The sequence below is a fragment of the Microtus pennsylvanicus genome, chromosome 12 (genome assembly GCF_037038515.1).
Source record: "Microtus pennsylvanicus isolate mMicPen1 chromosome 12, mMicPen1.hap1, whole genome shotgun sequence".
Lineage (NCBI taxonomy): Eukaryota > Metazoa > Chordata > Mammalia > Rodentia > Cricetidae > Microtus > Microtus pennsylvanicus.
In genome coordinates, this window is record NC_134590.1 from 4,600,553 (window position 1) to 4,611,150 (window position 10,598).

Below are 10,598 nucleotides of genomic sequence, written 5' to 3' on the forward strand. Positions count from 1 at the left end.
TAGGAAATTTATCTTAATCCTTCTTCCAAAACAAGGAAAAGAGATTTTATTATCAGCCTCACACACACAAAGAAAAACATTAATACATAATGGATTTTAAACAAAGAAAATGACTTATCAAGGTAGGATAAATACTGAAACACTAAAGCTGTGTCTTTCCAACTTCCTTTTTAAAAACAAAGCAAAAGCCCAGGGTAGGCTGGAGATGTAGCTCAACCGGGGCTCAGGGCTGGGGTCAAGAGGGGATGCATGGACCTCCTGGGAAGGGGAAATCAAACAGATATAGATGGTAGCCTGGGGGCAGATGGGGATGGAACCAGGAAGGACCGTACAGGGGGAGGATGGAGGGAGAGAGTACTGGCAGAGATTACTGGAATTGGGGAACCTTTCAGAGGTAAGGGAGAAACCTAGCACAATGGAAACTCCAGGAATCTATGAGGGTGACCCTAGCTATGACTCCTAGCAATAGGAGATATTGAACTTGAACCAGCCATCTTCTGAAACCAGGCAAGACTTCTAGTCGATGGACTGGAACACCAACCCAGCCATAAAACCTTCGACCTACAATTTGTCCTTCCTGCAAGATGCTCTGGGGTAAAAGGGAAGCAGACCTTGTATGAGTGACCAAACAATGACTGGTCCAGCTTGAGACCTGTGCCACAAGAGGGAGCCCACCCCTGATACTGCTTGGAGGGCCAGGACCCAGATGCTAGATAGCCCAGAAACCCAAGATAGAACCAAACACATTGGAAAAAATAAAGACAATGAAATAATTCTAATGATATTCTGCTATACTCATAGATTGGTACCTAGCCCAATTATCATCAGAAAGGCTTCATCCAGAAGCAGATGGAAGCAGATACAGACACCCACAGACAAATATTAGGTAGAGCTCAGAGAATTCTGCAGAAAAGGGGGAGAAAGGGTTGTAGAAGCCAGAGGGGTCAAGGACACCACAAGATAACTCGCAGAATCAACTAACCTGGGCTCACAGGGCCTCACAGTCTGAACAGACAAGCAGGGAGCCTGCATGGGACTGACCTAGGCTCTCTGCATGTATGTCACAGCTGTGTAGCTTGGTCTCCTTATGGGACTCCTAAGAGTGAACTTTTGTCTGCTTTTAGAACCCTATTGCTCCAAAAGGGTTCCTCCATCCAACTTTAGTAAGAGGGGAGGTGCCTAGTCTTATGCAACTTAATATGCCAAGTTTGGTTGATATCCCTGGGAGGCCTGCCCTTTTCTGAAGGGAAACAGAGGGGTGGATCTGGGGGACAGAAAAGGTGGAGGAGGAACTTGGAGGAGAAGAGGGAGGGGAAACTGTGGTGTTAAGGTGTGATACATGAGAGGATAAAGTTTTTTAAAATATCATAAGCCTGGGGTGAGCTAATCAGCTCGATTGGAACAGAACTTTCCCAGCATGCATCAAAATCATAACTGCAATAGGAAATGGGATTTTGCTTTGTTTTGTTTTTAAGGCAGGGTTTTATACCACAATCTGATACTACATGTATATGGACATGCTGTCTACACATTTCTATGCAACCCTCGTTATCACTATGTTTTGAACACTTACATTTTTAGGGAAACCTCTGAGTATAGGCTGTGATCTTACCACTGATCAAGAGTGTACTTACGAACACAGCAGCCAGACATTGGCTTACCCAAAACTGATGGTCCCAGTTCAAGAGGAAAACCTCAGCCTTACTTCAGACTTCCTGCGTGGATACTTTCCTTACCTAATACAGCTGTTTCTCCACAGGACTCGTTACAATCTTGAATAGCACTTCGTTCAGCTTTGTGGCTGGGGGCCGCTGTCCCTTTGTTCTGTCTGTTCAGTACCATTTTTGCGTGTGTGGGTAGGTAGGTGTGGATGTTTAACTTATTTGGTGAGTTGACTGTCTAAAAGGATCCATGCATAGGGCTAGAGTATTGTCCCCTGGCTCAAAACATAAGAAGGTTGTGATGTGCCGTACAAAGCAGTGTGTGTATCAGGTAATATTCATAAATGAGTTACAGAGTTCCTGGTGTGAGTTCAGTGTCGGTGGATCAACCATACATATCAAACAGAAAGACATGTGAACAAGTGTACATTTTGATTGGTTAACGAGTAATGTCACAAGCAGAGACTAGCATGAACCTAATTGTACTTTCTCTGCATGCGATGATTCAGAGTCCACTGAACTCTGTAGAACATGATTATTCCAACAACTGGAAAGAACTATGGATATTTGTGCATCAGAAATAGCATCCACTTTGTTCACTTTGACAGTGTCTACTTCATCTGTTCAATTCTGGCTGTGATGTTTTCACCTCCTAATACTGGTCTTATGACCCACAAATCGGTCATGGCAGGCAGTTGGGAAACACTGAAATAATCTACTCCATAATACATAGAGAAGAAATCAGGCTTCATCGTGGTGGCAGACAAAGCCAGAACTAGATACTCATGGGAAAGAAGACCAGAGGACAGTTAAATGGTTACCTTCTTAAAAAATTTTAAAAATGGCACCCACAGATTCTTAGGTTTTTTTCATCATTGTTCGTCCATTTCATCCTATGCATTCTGTTTCCCATTGAATGCGCAGTGGTTGTGCATATATGAATCATTTAATTCATGGACATCATTTCTCTTTCTAACATTGAGAAAGTTCATAACCTAGAAGTTTAAAATTTTGATTTGTGATTAAGTTTGAGTCAACAAATCCAGAAACCATTTTTAGATTTAAAAAAGGAAGGTAGCTGGTTCGTTGCATGTTAAATACCACAGACTTTTTTGGTTGTTGGTTTAAAGAGTCAAAGGCCTGATTTTCCATATTTCATCCTGTTATGCTGTTGGTTACAGCTGGGATTAAGTGACAATTCATCTCTCCTACTACAGTAAATGAAAACTTCCCATCACAATAATAATATAACATTTATTTATGGACATAGGATAGACTTTGTAGCCAAAATAAACAATCCCTCCATTTTTAGTGGCTTAGCACCAACAGGCTTATTGTTGCTCATGTCAACATTTAATGCAAGCCAAGCAGCTCCCGTCTAGGCAGCGACTCAAGTGCCCAGCTGTTTCCATCTTGTTCCATCATCTTCCAGCTTCGCGGCCACCTGGCATCATCTGTCTAGGAGATGGAGAGAGGAAGACCCAGCTTATGGAAGGCTATAATAAGGATTTTAGCAATCAGTCCAGAAGTGCTTTTGCCACATTTCATTGATCTGAACCTAGTCACGGATCAACCATCTCCAGAGGAAGTTAAGAAACACAAAGGAGCCCTCAGCATGAGAGAACACCATTCCTTCTCGTTGAATCTTCTCCTAAGGTTATTATATTAGCTTTCTTCTTCAAGATAAAGTTTCCACTATGCACCCCAGGCTGACCAAGAAGTCAGTACATATCCCAGGCTGGGAGTCATCTCAAGGTTCTTGTGTTTCGGCTTCCTAAGTATGTGTCTGGTTGGAAGCATCACCTCAGCTCCCTAACACCCCTTTATACAAAGAGTCTGGAATGTTTAGTTGAGGGCTTCACCCATTTTGGAATGTTGGGTGGAAAGTTCCACGTCAAAGCTCCCTCTCCTGGGAATTGCCTCAGTCCAAACTCTGAGAAAGCCCTCCAAATGGTGACCACTCCCCAGGGAGGATCAAGACCACTCCCACAGGCTATTTAAACTGCCCCCAGAGATTGAACACATGGTCATTCAGGTTCTCCTTTCCCCCTCTCCGTGTTTTTCCAGGGGCCACCCAGGAGCCCTGGTGTCCATTAAAACTGGGCTTCTTCTAATTTGGTCTGATTTAGTCTAATTTTGATTATTGCATTGGTAGAGAGGCTAACCAGGTCAGAAAATACTTAACAGTATGGACATCTGTGGGCCAAAATACAGGTTACTTTTCCATATACCTTATAAAACCTTCAGTTAGCATTTTTATAGTATGACTTACTTGAATTCAAACCATTATGTCTAAAATATGTTAAAAAGATAACTTCAGGGCAAGGTATGGCATCAAACACCTGTAATATCGGCCCTTAGGAGGCTGAACTAGGAAGGTCACGAGTTCAAGACCAACCTCTTGATGTATTAAATAGTCCTGATGCCCAGATAATTTCATTTTGAAATGATTAGGTGGTGTGTGTGTGTGTGTGTGTGTGTGTGTGTGTGTGTACTATCCATCAGAACCACTGCCCTACAAGAAAGAAAGTACTTTCCACTGGAAAGATGAGTCATCCTGTGATTACAGAATAAGTTCATATCTCAGACACAAACTCAATCATATTTTGAAAGGAGCAAAGCAAAGACAAAGTTTTACCACTTACAGTTGTCATAATTTGGGCTACAACAGAGCCAAGATGACCAAATCCTAAAAGACGAAAGCAGGGCAGCCTTGACTTGGACACTGAAACTCTGTGTGTGTGTGTGTGTGTGTGTGTGTGTGTGTGTGTGAGAGAGAGAGAGAGAGAGAGAGAGAGAGAGAGACAGAGACAGAGAGAGAGAGAGACAGAGACAGAGAGAGAGACAGAGAGACAGAGACAGAGATAGAAAGAGAGACAGAGAGATAGTCAGAGAGTTAGAGTCAGAGACAGAGAGAAAATTTCATCTCTACCACGTCTTTTCTTCTCATTCTAATTCCCATACCCTTCAAAGAACCTACTGAACAAAAACCTCCTGCAAGCCAGCCAAGGCTTTAGTTGAATGGAAAATGAAGTATTAGCAATGGCATCGTCAGGGCTACTGTGAGCATTCAATAAGATAATACATGTGACACCATTAACCTAATAAGCTAAGTCAATGCCTCCAATGAGCAGAAGCGACACTAACAGACCTGGGGGATGTCTGAGATTGAGAAGTAATGCCACTGTGGACCAGGAACTTGTGTACTTATATACCACTGCCCGAGGAAGACTGTGGATGAATGACACAGATGGTCTCTATGGGAACGACATGACATCCACCAGGAAATGAGTTAGGAATGGCAGGCCACCCAAGCTCACTCTGTCTGGTGAAGCACTGCCAGGATAAATGATACAGAGTTCAACTCCACCACTTCTCCCACACAGCAACCCACCCAGGGAAGGTTTTTAAGCCAAATGCAAATCAGTGACCGCTTGTCTACATTTGCCTCTTATAGACATGGCCTTGGAGTCTTGTCAACCGAAAAACTACCCATCAGCTCAGAAAATGACAGGGTTCCATTTGAAGGGTCTGTCTGCCCCCTCCTGGGAATGTGGGCAGGAAGAAAGAGGGAGAGAAGAGAGGGGAAGGGGACCTTGAATGACTTAAGGCCACAGGAGAAATCAGGTTAGAGTCTTCTGTTTACTCCATTATAAATTTAAATAAGCAAAGCTAACCAGGACAATGTTTCCTTTAGTTTGGCATGCAAGGTCTTGGCAGAACAAGGAGGGGGACTTTTGGACAGCACTGAAAAGAAAGTCTCCTCCAAAGCATTACCAAGAGAAACAAAGTAAAGGGGAAAATAACATCCTGAGTTTTTCTAACTGAGTCACAAGCCATGAATAAACTATCAAATCAAGTTCCGTGGATTTTTAAGAATAAAATGGAGTGGGAGAGGCTGATCTCCCTAAGAAGGAGAATAGATTAGTTATAGATCGATTAGGGAGAAGAACTGGAAAAGGAAGATCAAACAAGGAGGGAGGAGGAAGAATGGGCCAAGGGAGAGAATACAGGGAGGGATAGTCAAAACCAATGACCATTTTGTAGGGTCATTTGGAAATCTGATACAGTAAAAGCTTCCTAAATATACACATATTTGAAGTTGTTCTAAGTGAAATTGCCAAATAATGGAAGAAACAGAGCCCCAACTGGATATATCTCATCACCAAATGAAGCTTCCAGTACTGGAAATAGATTAACTCAAATCAGGTTATTGGCTAAAGGAGTCCCATTGGAAACCCCACATAACCCAAGCTATTGCCAAGGCTCTCCACAAACTGATGACAAGATCCTAGCACTGAAGACAACACCTACACAGCTCATTGAACACAAAGAAGTCAGCTGGGATGATGCCTAAGTAGAACCTTCACTCCTAGGAACTAGTGTTCATGGTACTGAAGGTGTTCTACAAGATATAAAGGAAACCGCCAGCCAGCCACAAACATTTCTATCTACAACAGCATCCTGCCTGCAGGCTATGCTAGGGCAATCGCGGCACAGAGCCTGTGGGAGTAACTAACCAAGATCTGAGATGACTTAAGGCGCACTCCACAAAATGGAACCAACAATCAACACTGCTTGGGCGATCAAGAACCTGAGACTAGTTAGCCCATGGACCTAGGGAAAAACAAAATACTTCTATTCTGCTAAAGGAATGTACCAACAAAGTGACTCCTAATGACATTCTGTTACATTCATAGTTCCATGCAGTGCACAGCCATCACCAGAGAGCCTTCCTTCTGAAGTACACAGGAACTAATACAGAGTCCCAAAGCCAGACAACATACAGAGAGTGAGAAACCGTGAAATACTCAACCCTAAATGGCATGTCTCCATCCAATTTCTGTCCTCAGGAGTCAGGGAACTCTGCAGAAGAGCAAGTGGAAAGAATGTAAGTACCAGAGGTAATGGAGGATGTCAAAGAAGCAAGGCTTACTAATCAACAACGCTAGCACACTCTGAGTCTCTGAGCACACAGAGACTGAGGCAGCACGCACAAGGTCTGGACAGGTCTGCACCAGATGGCCCCTAGGGTTGAAAGGACAAATGGACTCATGCCCGCATCCCTAACCCAGAAGCTATTTCCAGTTGATAACCACTGCCAATGAAAAATTAGTTTTCTCTAAGGGAGTCTCACTAGAAAAACAAGCTACTCTCAAGAGTAGGCCCCATGCCCAGAAGTAGAAGGCCACAACAAAACAAACTCAATGACAATTTTGAAGGCCCCTGTGTTATAATGTTGTCTCAGGACGTTCTTTAGTTTTCACCTTACAGGTCCTTTGACAATATAATATGGCCTCTGATTTTGTGTTTCCATAGGAATCTTGTCTGTGCAAACATGTGTGTCTCTGTATCTATATGTGTTTCTTGTGTTTTTTCTTTGGCTCTTTTTTCTGTTTGTTTAGACTTATTCCAGTTTGTTTTTCTGTTGTATCTTCTTCTATACTATTTTGTTTTATTATTTTTCCTTATATGCCTGTTTGTTTTCTAAGGAGAGATAAAAATGGTGTGGATCAGGAAGGCAGAAAGGTGGGAAAGAACTGGAAGAGTTGGGGAATAGAAATTACAATCAGAATATACTGCACGAAAGAAATCTATTTTCAATAAAAAGAAAAACATTAAAATTAAAGAATAGAATAGAACCAAAGACTATGGCAGAACATCACACATAATGAGGACATTTTAAAAGGTTTGTTTAAATCTGGGTGTGCTTGGAGGTGGTGGTAGAATACTAATTCTGAATAAAGGATTGATGTGGGCATAGCTTGAAAGTTGGTATAGTACAGAGAACTTTGACTTGATCACTAGTCAGCTTGGTGACTTGACATGAATTTCTCCAATTGTAAAGTAACAATAAAACTATTGAGAATTCTAAACAAGCAAAACCAACCCACATGTGAAGGTTTCCTTTTCTGCTACTTAAGATGATTTATATATGATATATGTAGCCATGGTGTGTGATAGCTATATATGTGTGTATGTATTTATATAATAGTATATTTATATATATGTCATATATATATATGTATATATATATATTTCCCCCTTGATTTTGTATCCCCATTTTAAAATAAAAGATGTGGACCATATAACCCAATATTTTAGGTACTCCAATATCCTTTGGTTTAGTGAAATGGCCCCGCTAAGAATACATCGGGGAGCTCCTAATTCAACTGCATCCCAGTTCCAGTTGACAGAATTACTTTTTAATGCTACGCTGTGCTTTGAGAGAATTACAGAGTCACAAGCAGTTGTGAGAACCAATTTTGGGGAGACCTAAATACCCTTTGCTCAGTTTCCCCCAGTGATAATGTTTACACTCTCCCTGTTGCCAGTCACGGTCTTACCCAGCAAATATTAGGCTTTTTTGTAGGAATCAACACAAGGGACAGCTGACGAGGCTGTAAGCTTGCTTTAGAGGAAGTGAGCGTTTTAAGCAATTAGCAGTGAGCCACTTAGGAGTGTGGTGGCATGGTGCCGTGATGAGCTCATTCTGAGGGAAGGAAAACCAAGAATCTCGGCTTTAAATGAAGAGGTCATTGGCTCTTCTTTTAATTCTTTAACTACAGTAGCCAGTCCTTCCCAGTCTATGTCTGCATGTCCCACAGATTGCACCAATCACAGGTTTCAAATTTGTGCTGTATTTGTACTGAACACGTGCAGGATTTTCTTCCTGTTATTACTTTTTAAGCAATTCAGTACAAATTTTTACCTACTCTAAATATTCTAAAGTAGGTACAATGATACGTAGGTTGTATGCGAACACTATGCCATTATTATATAGGGAACTTAAGCGACACAGAAATCTATGTGTGTGTGAAATTCTGGGCCTGATCCCCTGTGGACACCAAGAGAGAAGGTTAAATGCTTTAACCTGTGTGGACACCAAGTGTTAGAAATGCTTTGACCTGCTGTGGAATAATCCTTTTGTGCACCACAGAGATTTTTCACTTGGATTGGTTTCATTAAAAGCTGGACGAAGATTCTAAGATGATAGTTAAGATAATCATCAGTCTGACTACAGGGTAAGGCCAGTTCAGACACCCTCTCCTCTATTGCTTAGGGTCTTAGCTGGGGTCATCCTTGTAGATTCCTAAGCATTTTTCTGGAGCCAGGTTTCTTGCTAGCCCCATAATGGTTCCCTCAATCAAGATATCTCTTTCCTTGCTCTCATATCTCTCCTTCCTCCATCTTGACTATCCCATTCCCTCAAATTCTCCTCAACCCTCCCCATCTCCCCTTCCTTGTACCCCCTGCCCCCATGCTCCCAAATTTTGTCAAGCAATCTTGTCTGTTTCCAATTTCCAGGTGTGTCTACATAAGTTTTTCTTCGGATTCACCTTATTACTTAGCTTCTCTAGGCTCAATGTCCTTTGTTTATGGCTAGAATCCACTAATGGGTGAGTACATACCATATTTGGTTTTTTTTGGGTCAGGTTACCTCACTCAGGATAGTGTTTTCTAATTCCATCCGTTTGCATGCAAAATTCAAGATGTCATTGTTTTTTACTGCTGAATAATACTCTAATGTGTAGATGTGACAGACTTTCTTTATCCATTCTTCACTTGAGGGGCATCTAGGTTGTTTCCATGTTCTGGCTATTACAAATATTGCTGCTATGAACATAGTTGGACAAATGCTTTTGTAGTATTATTGAGCATCTTTTGGATATATTCCCAAGAGTGGTATTGCTGGATCCTGAGGTAGGTTGATTCCCAGTTTTCTGAGAAACCAAATCACTGATTTCCAAAGTGGTTGCACAAGTTTGCATTCCCACCAGCAATGGATGTATGTTCCCCTTACTCCACATACTCTCCAGCATAGGCTATCATTAGTGTTTTTGATCTTAGCCATTCTGACAGGTGTAAGATGGTATCTCAGAGTTGTTTTGATTTCCAATTCCCTGATAGTTTAGGGAGTTGAACATGTCCTTAAGTATTTTTTGGCCATTTGAAAGTCTTCTCTTGAGAAATCTCTATTTAGTTCAGTACACCAAGGACCCACATCAGAGCACTGGACTGAGCTCCCAAGATCCAGTTGAAGAGCGGAATGAGTGAGAGTATGAGCAAGGAAGTCAAGACCATGAGGGGTTCATCCACTGAGACAGTTTACCTGAACTGGGAGTGAACGAGCATGGGAACAAACCAGCCCTCTGAATGTGGTTGGCAGTTGGCTTGCTCAACCTGCCTTCAAGGTTTTACTAAACAGGTCAACACTGTACCTGTACTCCAGAAGTTCTGTTCTTGCACCTCCAGCAGCAAGTCAGTTCCAAACAATGCCAGCCGCTACAGGCCTAACGCCAAGTCCTCCCTCCCCGCCATTCCACTTTGACTCTAAGTCTGAACTCATCATAGACCATACAACGAAGGATGGCTGGTTTCTTGAGCAAGGACTACAAACCAAGCACGTGGGACCCTAACTGTACACCTGAGTCCATGGTTCCCTAGACCTAAGGCTTTGGTGTCTGGGCTGAAAACTGCCTGCCTTTCACCCCACAAAGTCAGGCTCTAACACGTGTAACTAGTGTTTAAAAGGACCGCCTGTGATAGCCAGGCTGCCCTAGTTAAGTTTGAGCATGTGTGCCATTGTTGAGCTAATGCCCAGAAACACAAGCAGGCACAATGGGAGATCAAGGGCAGCGCATCCCCCAAAGATTTTATATTGTGTGTTTGCATTGCCTTTGTGTGTGCGTGTCCATGTGCACACATGTGTGCACAAGTGTACATGTGTGTAGGTGCTTGTGGCGCCTAGAAGTCAGCATCAGAAGTGTTCCTCTCTCACTCTCCACCTTGTATTTGAGATAAGCTCTCTGTCTGAACTTGACTGACTCACAAGCCCCAAGGATCCCCCTACAAACACCTTCCCAGCACTGGAGAGATAAACACACACTGTCAAGCCCGAATTTTTATGTGAGTACTGAGCGTCCAAACTCGGGT

General features: G+C 42.4%; 1 non-coding gene across 1 annotated transcript; it reads right to left on the reverse strand.

The window, feature by feature from the left end:
• Positions 1–10,174: 10,174 nt before the first annotated feature.
• LOC142833216 (small nucleolar RNA SNORA76) lies at positions 10,175–10,304 on the reverse strand. Its single transcript, XR_012907353.1, has one exon. It is a non-coding gene; the product is annotated as a small nucleolar RNA SNORA76 (small nucleolar RNA).
• Positions 10,305–10,598: the final 294 nt, after the last annotated feature.